Raw genomic sequence first — 9,096 nt, 5'->3', positions numbered from 1 at the left:
TGCAACCATTCCAAATTTTCTTTTGCCACTGCTACTTTCACCATCTTTGTTCACCCATTTTCATGCGGGTCTTTGTCAACTTCCTTCTGTCGTAATTCATGTCCAGGTGACTTAGAATCATGCTGTGCTACTTCTCCACGCGACTGCCTCGTATAGAGGTGTCGCCTGTCATCCTATGTATATCTACTGATTATGTTCGTTGTTCCTGGTATTCTTCTGTACTTAACCTCCTCCACACCGACTACCTTGCCTCTTAGCCTTAGTCGGTTCATTTCTGCTATAGCCTTCAATGCTCCTCCTTTCGTTGTGTACCGAACGAATGCAAATATGTATATTTTTTCATTTCTTTGTTTCCGGAATAGATATATATCATTGATGCACCCCGTCCAGTTGAACAGTTGGAATAACTCTCTCTTCGAAATGTCATCAGGATGATTGCTCACCAAAATGAAAAAGAACTCGTTCTCCAACCGCCGACACTCTTCTCTATTCCAAATCCTAAGATCCTTATCATGTTCCTTAGGTCTACCCTTCCCTGTGTTTCCCACCCCCGCTCTCTCTCTAATCATTTTTATTGAGAAGTGATTATTTAGTGTATATCAATTACGAGTTTAAAATTTATGATAATAAACTAAAACTAAATTTGATAGTCAAATGTTATTATGTGAATATACAATGAAAAGTATCCATTTATAGGATAAGGATGCAATTTAATCATCATTATGAAATTAACTTAATATAACTTTGAAGGTATTTGTTAATTAGGAAGAGCAGGATGTGCTTGAATTGGATTGCCATTAGAGTATATAAATATGTATGATAACGAACTTTGTTGAACTATAAAGATATAACCTAACATAGGAATAGATAAATACATAAATTAATGTATCCTAATGAAAAAAAAAATAGTTTGTAACCTAAGGAAATGAATCTTTTCTATTTTTTTAACAATTGAGAGAGTAAAGTATAATTTTTAACCTTTTAATATTTTTTTATATTTTTTTGTCTCACTTATAAAATTAATGATAAAAGATCATACTTTATTCTCTTAATTATCAAAAAAATTGAGAAGGTTCATTCTCATAAACTAACATATGTTTTTTAAGCATTTAACTTGATTGATGTAAAACTCAACATATTCTAGTTCTTTTTTACTTCTGGTATAAATATGAACATCTAAAATAATAAGTATAGTATCATTTGATACGTTTTGATAAAAATAGTTCTCTTCTTTCTTCAACTACTTCCTTTTTGTAATTTAGTTTCTCTTGTCTTCCGGCTTCTAAATATATTTTCATTCTTAGAATGTGAAGTTTTCTTTTCCATGTTCTATTACTAAAAATTACTTCAACTGGAGATTAATAACCAGCTATTCATTGGAATTATTGAATCAAATATTCAAGTCCCACATCGAGAGTAAAAGGCAATAAGTTTGGCATTTGAAATCTCACATCGATTGAAGAGGAGTGTGAGAAGTCTTCAATACATTATAAAAGGCGAGATACTACAATAATTTAAGGATACATTATAAAATAAATTCATATGTTTATTATTACCCGTAGTGATTTTAATTTATTTTTTCATTGGACCTACATAAAGTATTTCAACATTTCACATACAATGAAACTGTTACAGCTTCATAGATTCAAAACAGTATTTATTTTATCTCAAAAAATTGTCACCATTAGCAATGACATTTGGCAAGTGCAATCTCAACGATAATTAACTTATTAATATTTGTTTATTTCTTTATACTCAAAATTTTGGGAATTATGTATTCTAATTTAAAAAATGACTGGACTTCTAATTTATTAATATCTAAAACTAGAGAGTCAAAACTATGATAAAATCGAATTTCTTTCGTGTTAGATTTTTTAAAGAGTACATGAACTATTTTTGTATACAGAACAATACAAATGTTGATATTTTAATCATAAAAAAGTTTGAAATTTGCATATAGAGTTTATGATTTTACATTTTTGGAATTACAGTAAATTATGCTAATTCTGGAGATTTGATTGTTTGGAAAATTCTGAATTAATTGTTGACTGACATTTTTTCTTAATTGGTTCAAAACTTCCGAATCTATTGGGGAGAAAACAAGCAAAAAGTGCTTACAATCATAAATACCAATTCTCCAACCAGAATCACAAGCAAAACAAAATACTCCCTACTAAAACTAAGACTTAGATAAAAGTTCTTTAAAACAATGCTATTTAAATAGCTTTAGCTAAGAAGATAACCATAGATCAAAATGCACAATATTGATACTATATCAAATAACATCCAAAAAATACACCATGCTCTTCTATCACTATGACTCGAATTTCCTGCACTAGAAGACAAGACTCATTTTCTTAGCCACCAATGGTTATGAATTCTCACACTCGTTCACTTATACAATCCATTCTCCTTTACTTTCAAAAATACAAAAAAAAAATCACTGTGACAGGTTTAGCATCACTAACTTGATTAGAAACAATTATCTTCCTTTTTTTAGACCTTGTTTTTATGCTATCTTCCTCTGAAGCTTTTCTTTCATTTATGGTTGTCCTCTAAAGTTGTTCTAAAGTTGCTTTTTTATTACTGCAATACATTATTAGTTGAGATCCAATTCTCCAAATCTTGATTGTTTCTCCTTCTATATCTCCTCATTCATTGTCACTTTTATTCTCATACCCATAACTCATTTTGCTCTTCAGTCTTATTAGATTTTCTCTCATTCTTTTTTTGTTGGTTTTTTTTTCTTTGGTTACTTTTTTTTCCTCTTTCTTACATGTATGGCTAATCCCTTTTTCTTTAAAATTTCTCCTCCTCTATTATTTATGGATGGAAAAAAGACGCGCTATACTAATGTACCACATCGAAAAAATATGTCTCTGAGAATGTTGCGATGCAATATAAAATGAAAGGCACAATGACAATTGCAACATACTTATCTACGGGATTGATGAGTGATAAAAAAAGCTCATGGCCTAGGCTATCAACTTTCATTACACTTAAAAGGGTTGTTGTCCTAAGGTCTATTTAAGTAGTGGAGCCTACATCATAATTTATAATCGCGGAGGTCTGCATTCGCGCAGTCTTTACTAAACTAGTTAATTTAAATATTAGCATAAGTATTAGATAAGTATAAGTATAACCCTAAATATAATATTATAACCATAAGTATAATATTATCTTCTACTAGTTGATTTTGATTTTTTAGTATTAGCATAAGTATAACCCCAAAAGACTTTATGAGTTATTTGTGTTAGATCAAGGATGATAATATCTTTGTTTGCAACAAGTCTATTTAATTATGTATTCTTTAATTACTAAATAACTATTTTGTCCTTATGATTATTATCTTAAAAAAAAAACTCTCCATTATAATTTATATTTTATTTTAACCAATCTTTTATAAGACACTTTTGGTTATACATAGTTTAAATAATATTTGATATAGGTGTTTATGTCAATAGTAATTAATGTATATCAATTGCAAGTTTAGAGTTTATGATAATAATCTAAAAATAAATTTGATAATCAGATGTAATTATGTGATTGTACAATAAAAATGATCAATTTATAGGTCAATAATGATACAATTTAATCATCATTATAAAATTAACCTAATATAATTTTAAAGGTATTTGTTAATCAGAAAGAACGATATGTGCTTGAATTGGGTTGTCGCTAAAGTATATAAATATGTCTGTTAATGAATTTTGTGGAACTATGAAGATATGACCTAAGATAAGAATAGCTAAATATATAAATTAATGTATCCTAATGAAAAAAAAAAGTTTGTAACCTAACATATGCTTTTTAAGCATTTGATTTGATCGATGTAAGACTCAACATATTCTAATTCTTTTTTTCTCCTTTTCTCCTAGTACAAATATGAACATCTAAAATACTAAATATGGTATTATTGATAAGTTTTGCTAAAAATAATTTTCTTCATTCTTCAGCTACTTTCTTCTTGTAAATTTGTTTCTCTTATCTGTAGTCTTCTAAATATGTTTTCATTTTTGAAATGTGAAGTTTCTTTTTTCATATTCTATTACTGAAAATCATTTTAACTAGAGACTAATAACTAGCTATTCATTGAGTTCATTGAACGAAATATTCAAATCCTACATCGAGAATATGAGGCAAGAAGCAATATGTCTGACATTTGAAGTCTCACATCGATGGAAGAGGAGTGTGAGAAGTCTTCAATATGCTATAAAAGACGAGGCACTACAACAATTTAAGGATACTTACCTGGACAGGGTCAACGGGCGATCAAGAAAACCCATGACCTAGGCTGGTGACTTCCATTGCACTTTGGAAGGGTGCTTGCCTAAGGTCTACCCAAGTGGTGGAACCTACGTCATAATTTGTGGTAGTGGGACCTGCGTTCGCGCAGTCCCTATCTAAACGAAGTCTAATTATTTAATATTTAGTATGGTGAATGATAAAACTGTTTCCAACTTTAAGGGTGCATTCGGTTTATTTCAATATTCTACATTCAATGAAACAGAATATAACATTTTTTCTTTTCATGTAGGAGTTAATAGGTTTATGTAAAATAGATTCATATGTTTATTATTATCCAAAGTGATTTTAATTTATTTTTTCAATTGACTCATCTGACATTTTGCATATAATAAAACTATTTATTGGATAGTAAAACAACTTTATAGATTCATAATACTATTTATTTTATCTCTCTCAAGATATTATCACTATCAGCAATGGCAATTGGCAAGTACAAACTTAACGATAATAAACTTAATATTTGTTTATTTCTTTAGGGGTTATGCATTCTAATTTAAAAAATTATTGAACCTCTAATTTTTTAATACCTGAAATTAAAACTATGATAAAATTGAATTTTTTTTGTGTTAAATTTTTTAAAGAGTACATAAATTATTTTGTATACAGAACAATACAAATATTAATATTTTAATCATAAAAAATTTTGAAATCTGCTTATAGAATTTATGGTTTCACAATTTTGAAATTACAATAAATTATGCTAATTTTGGAAATTTATTTGCTTAGAAAATTGAATCAATTGTTGAATGACATTTTTATTAATTAGTTCAAAACTCTATGGGGGAGAAAACAAGCAATAAATGTTTACAAAATATCACAAATAACAATTCTCCAACCAAAATTACAAGCAAAACAAAATACTCCTTGTACTAAAACTAATACCTAGATAAAAGTTCTTTAAAATGATACCATCTAAACAGTTTAGCCAAGAAGATATCCATATATCAAAATACACAACATTAAAATCATATCAAATAACATTCAAAAAACACACCATGCTCTTCTATCATTATCACTCGAATTTTTTTACACTATGAGCCGGGACTCATTTTCTTAGCCACCAATGGTTATGAATTCTGCCACTCACTCGTTTATATAATCCACTCTCCTCTACTTCCCAAAATACAAAAAGAAAATAAGATGACTGCAACAGATTTAGCATCACCAACCTGACTAGAAAGTAGAAACAATTCTCTTCCTTTCTCTAGACCTTGATTTTATGCTAACTTCCTCTAGACCTCTCTTTCATTTTTGGTTATCCTTTAAAGTTGTTCCAAAGTTGTTTTCTATTAACTGCAATACATTATCAATTGAGATCCAATTTTCTAAGTCTTGATTGTTTCTCCTTCTATATCTCTTGGTTCATTGTCACTTTTATTTTTCTACCCATAATTCACTTTGCCCTTCAATCTTGTCAGGTTTTTTCTTGTTCTTTTTTTGTTGGTTTTTTCTTCTCTTGTTATTTTTTTTCTTTTTCTTACATGTGTGGTTGATCTCTTTTTATTTGACATTTCTCCTGCTCTTTTATTTATGGATGGAAAGAAGACGCGCTATATTAATGTATCACATCAAAAAAAACATGCCTATAAAAATGTTGCGATGCAATATAAAAAAAAAGGCATGACGACAATTGCAGCATACTTCCACTCTCCTCTACTTCCCAAAATACAAAAAGAAAATAAGATGACTGCAACAGATTTAGCATCACCAACCTGACTAGAAAGTAGAAACAATTCTCTTCCTTTCTCTAGACCTTGATTTTATGCTAACTTCCTCTAGACCTCTCTTTCATTTTTGGTTATCCTTTAAAGTTGTTCCAAAGTTGTTTTCTATTAACTGCAATACATTATCAATTGAGATCCAATTTTCTAAGTCTTGATTGTTTCTCCTTCTATATCTCTTGGTTCATTGTCACTTTTATTTTTCTACCCATAATTCACTTTGCCCTTCAATCTTGTCAGGTTTTTTCTTGTTCTTTTTTTGTTGGTTTTTTCTTCTCTTGTTATTTTTTTTCTTTTTCTTACATGTGTGGTTGATCTCTTTTTATTTGACATTTCTCCTGCTCTTTTATTTATGGATGGAAAGAAGACGCGCTATATTAATGTATCACATCAAAAAAAACATGCCTATAAAAATGTTGCGATGCAATATAAAAAAAAAGGCATGACGACAATTGCAGCATACTTCCACTCTCCTCTACTTCCCAAAATACAAAAAGAAAATAAGATGACTGCAACAGATTTAGCATCACCAACCTGACTAGAAAGTAGAAACAATTCTCTTCCTTTCTCTAGACCTTGATTTTATGCTAACTTCCTCTAGACCTCTCTTTCATTTTTGGTTATCCTTTAAAGTTGTTCCAAAGTTGTTTTCTATTAACTGCAATACATTATCAATTGAGATCCAATTTTCTAAGTCTTGATTGTTTCTCCTTCTATATCTCTTGGTTCATTGTCACTTTTATTTTTCTACCCATAATTCACTTTGCCCTTCAATCTTGTCAGGTTTTTTCTTGTTCTTTTTTTGTTGGTTTTTTCTTCTCTTGTTATTTTTTTTCTTTTTCTTACATGTGTGGTTGATCTCTTTTTATTTGACATTTCTCCTGCTCTTTTATTTATGGATGGAAAGAAGACGCGCTATATTAATGTATCACATCAAAAAAAACATGCCTATAAAAATGTTGCGATGCAATATAAAAAAAAAGGCATGACGACAATTGCAGCATACTTCCACTCTCCTCTACTTCCCAAAATACAAAAAGAAAATAAGATGACTGCAACAGATTTAGCATCACCAACCTGACTAGAAAGTAGAAACAATTCTCTTCCTTTCTCTAGACCTTGATTTTATGCTAACTTCCTCTAGACCTCTCTTTCATTTTTGGTTATCCTTTAAAGTTGTTCCAAAGTTGTTTTCTATTAACTGCAATACATTATCAATTGAGATCCAATTTTCTAAGTCTTGATTGTTTCTCCTTCTATATCTCTTGGTTCATTGTCACTTTTATTTTTCTACCCATAATTCACTTTGCCCTTCAATCTTGTCAGGTTTTTTCTTGTTCTTTTTTTGTTGGTTTTTTCTTCTCTTGTTATTTTTTTTCTTTTTCTTACATGTGTGGTTGATCTCTTTTTATTTGACATTTCTCCTGCTCTTTTATTTATGGATGGAAAGAAGACGCGCTATATTAATGTATCACATCAAAAAAAACATGCCTATAAAAATGTTGCGATGCAATATAAAAAAAAAGGCATGACGACAATTGCAGCATACTTCCACTCTCCTCTACTTCCCAAAATACAAAAAGAAAATAAGATGACTGCAACAGATTTAGCATCACCAACCTGACTAGAAAGTAGAAACAATTCTCTTCCTTTCTCTAGACCTTGATTTTATGCTAACTTCCTCTAGACCTCTCTTTCATTTTTGGTTATCCTTTAAAGTTGTTCCAAAGTTGTTTTCTATTAACTGCAATACATTATCAATTGAGATCCAATTTTCTAAGTCTTGATTGTTTCTCCTTCTATATCTCTTGGTTCATTGTCACTTTTATTTTTCTACCCATAATTCACTTTGCCCTTCAATCTTGTCAGGTTTTTTCTTGTTCTTTTTTTGTTGGTTTTTTCTTCTCTTGTTATTTTTTTTCTTTTTCTTACATGTGTGGTTGATCTCTTTTTATTTGACATTTCTCCTGCTCTTTTATTTATGGATGGAAAGAAGACGCGCTATATTAATGTATCACATCAAAAAAAACATGCCTATAAAAATGTTGCGATGCAATATAAAAAAAAAGGCATGACGACAATTGCAGCATACTTCCACTCTCCTCTACTTCCCAAAATACAAAAAGAAAATAAGATGACTGCAACAGATTTAGCATCACCAACCTGACTAGAAAGTAGAAACAATTCTCTTCCTTTCTCTAGACCTTGATTTTATGCTAACTTCCTCTAGACCTCTCTTTCATTTTTGGTTATCCTTTAAAGTTGTTCCAAAGTTGTTTTCTATTAACTGCAATACATTATCAATTGAGATCCAATTTTCTAAGTCTTGATTGTTTCTCCTTCTATATCTCTTGGTTCATTGTCACTTTTATTTTTCTACCCATAATTCACTTTGCCCTTCAATCTTGTCAGGTTTTTTCTTGTTCTTTTTTTGTTGGTTTTTTCTTCTCTTGTTATTTTTTTTCTTTTTCTTACATGTGTGGTTGATCTCTTTTTATTTGACATTTCTCCTGCTCTTTTATTTATGGATGGAAAGAAGACGCGCTATATTAATGTATCACATCAAAAAAAACATGCCTATAAAAATGTTGCGATGCAATATAAAAAAAAAGGCATGACGACAATTGATTATTTTAAAAATAATATATCTACAACTACTACTAATCTATTTAAACTGATAATTTTTTAAAAAATTTATTTATCATTTTAGTCTAAATTATAAATTGATCTTTGTTCTTTGTTGGATTTGGAAAACGAATGTTTTGTCCAAATGCCAATGGTTTTGTTTATTGAAAACGATGATCGATCGATTTCGCGAATGAGAGTCTAGCAAATGGAGATGCTCAAGATGCACACCTCTCCTTTATTCCCCTTGTTTATTTTCCATTATGAAAATAAACTGTTTATGAAATAATACATGTTATGATCGAATTCGATAATAACTTCTGATAAAATCATAAATAAGCGCTAGCACATTCAAATAATAAAAGTTTGTCTTTCAATTCGTTTTAATGATAATGAAACAAAAATATTCTATCAATATTAAAAAATCAACCAGATATGTATT

The 9,096-nt window shown here is 29.5% G+C and overlaps 2 non-coding genes across 2 annotated transcripts; both read left to right on the top strand.

Annotated features, from left to right (window-relative positions):
- Positions 1-2,931: 2,931 nt before the first annotated feature.
- LOC127745035 (U1 spliceosomal RNA) lies at positions 2,932-3,090 on the top strand. Its single transcript, XR_008006224.1, has one exon. It is a non-coding gene; the product is annotated as a U1 spliceosomal RNA (small nuclear RNA).
- A 1,153-nt stretch (positions 3,091-4,243) lies between these two features.
- On the top strand, positions 4,244-4,402 carry LOC127745404 (U1 spliceosomal RNA). The gene has a single exon (XR_008006593.1). It is a non-coding gene; the product is annotated as a U1 spliceosomal RNA (small nuclear RNA).
- The last annotated feature ends 4,694 nt before the right edge of the window (positions 4,403-9,096 follow it).

This window comes from Arachis duranensis, chromosome 2 (assembly GCF_000817695.3).
Source record: "Arachis duranensis cultivar V14167 chromosome 2, aradu.V14167.gnm2.J7QH, whole genome shotgun sequence".
Taxonomy (NCBI): Eukaryota; Viridiplantae; Streptophyta; class Magnoliopsida; order Fabales; family Fabaceae; genus Arachis; species Arachis duranensis.
Note: the sequence above shows the minus strand (reverse complement) of the source record. Positions and strands in the feature narration are given on the sequence as shown.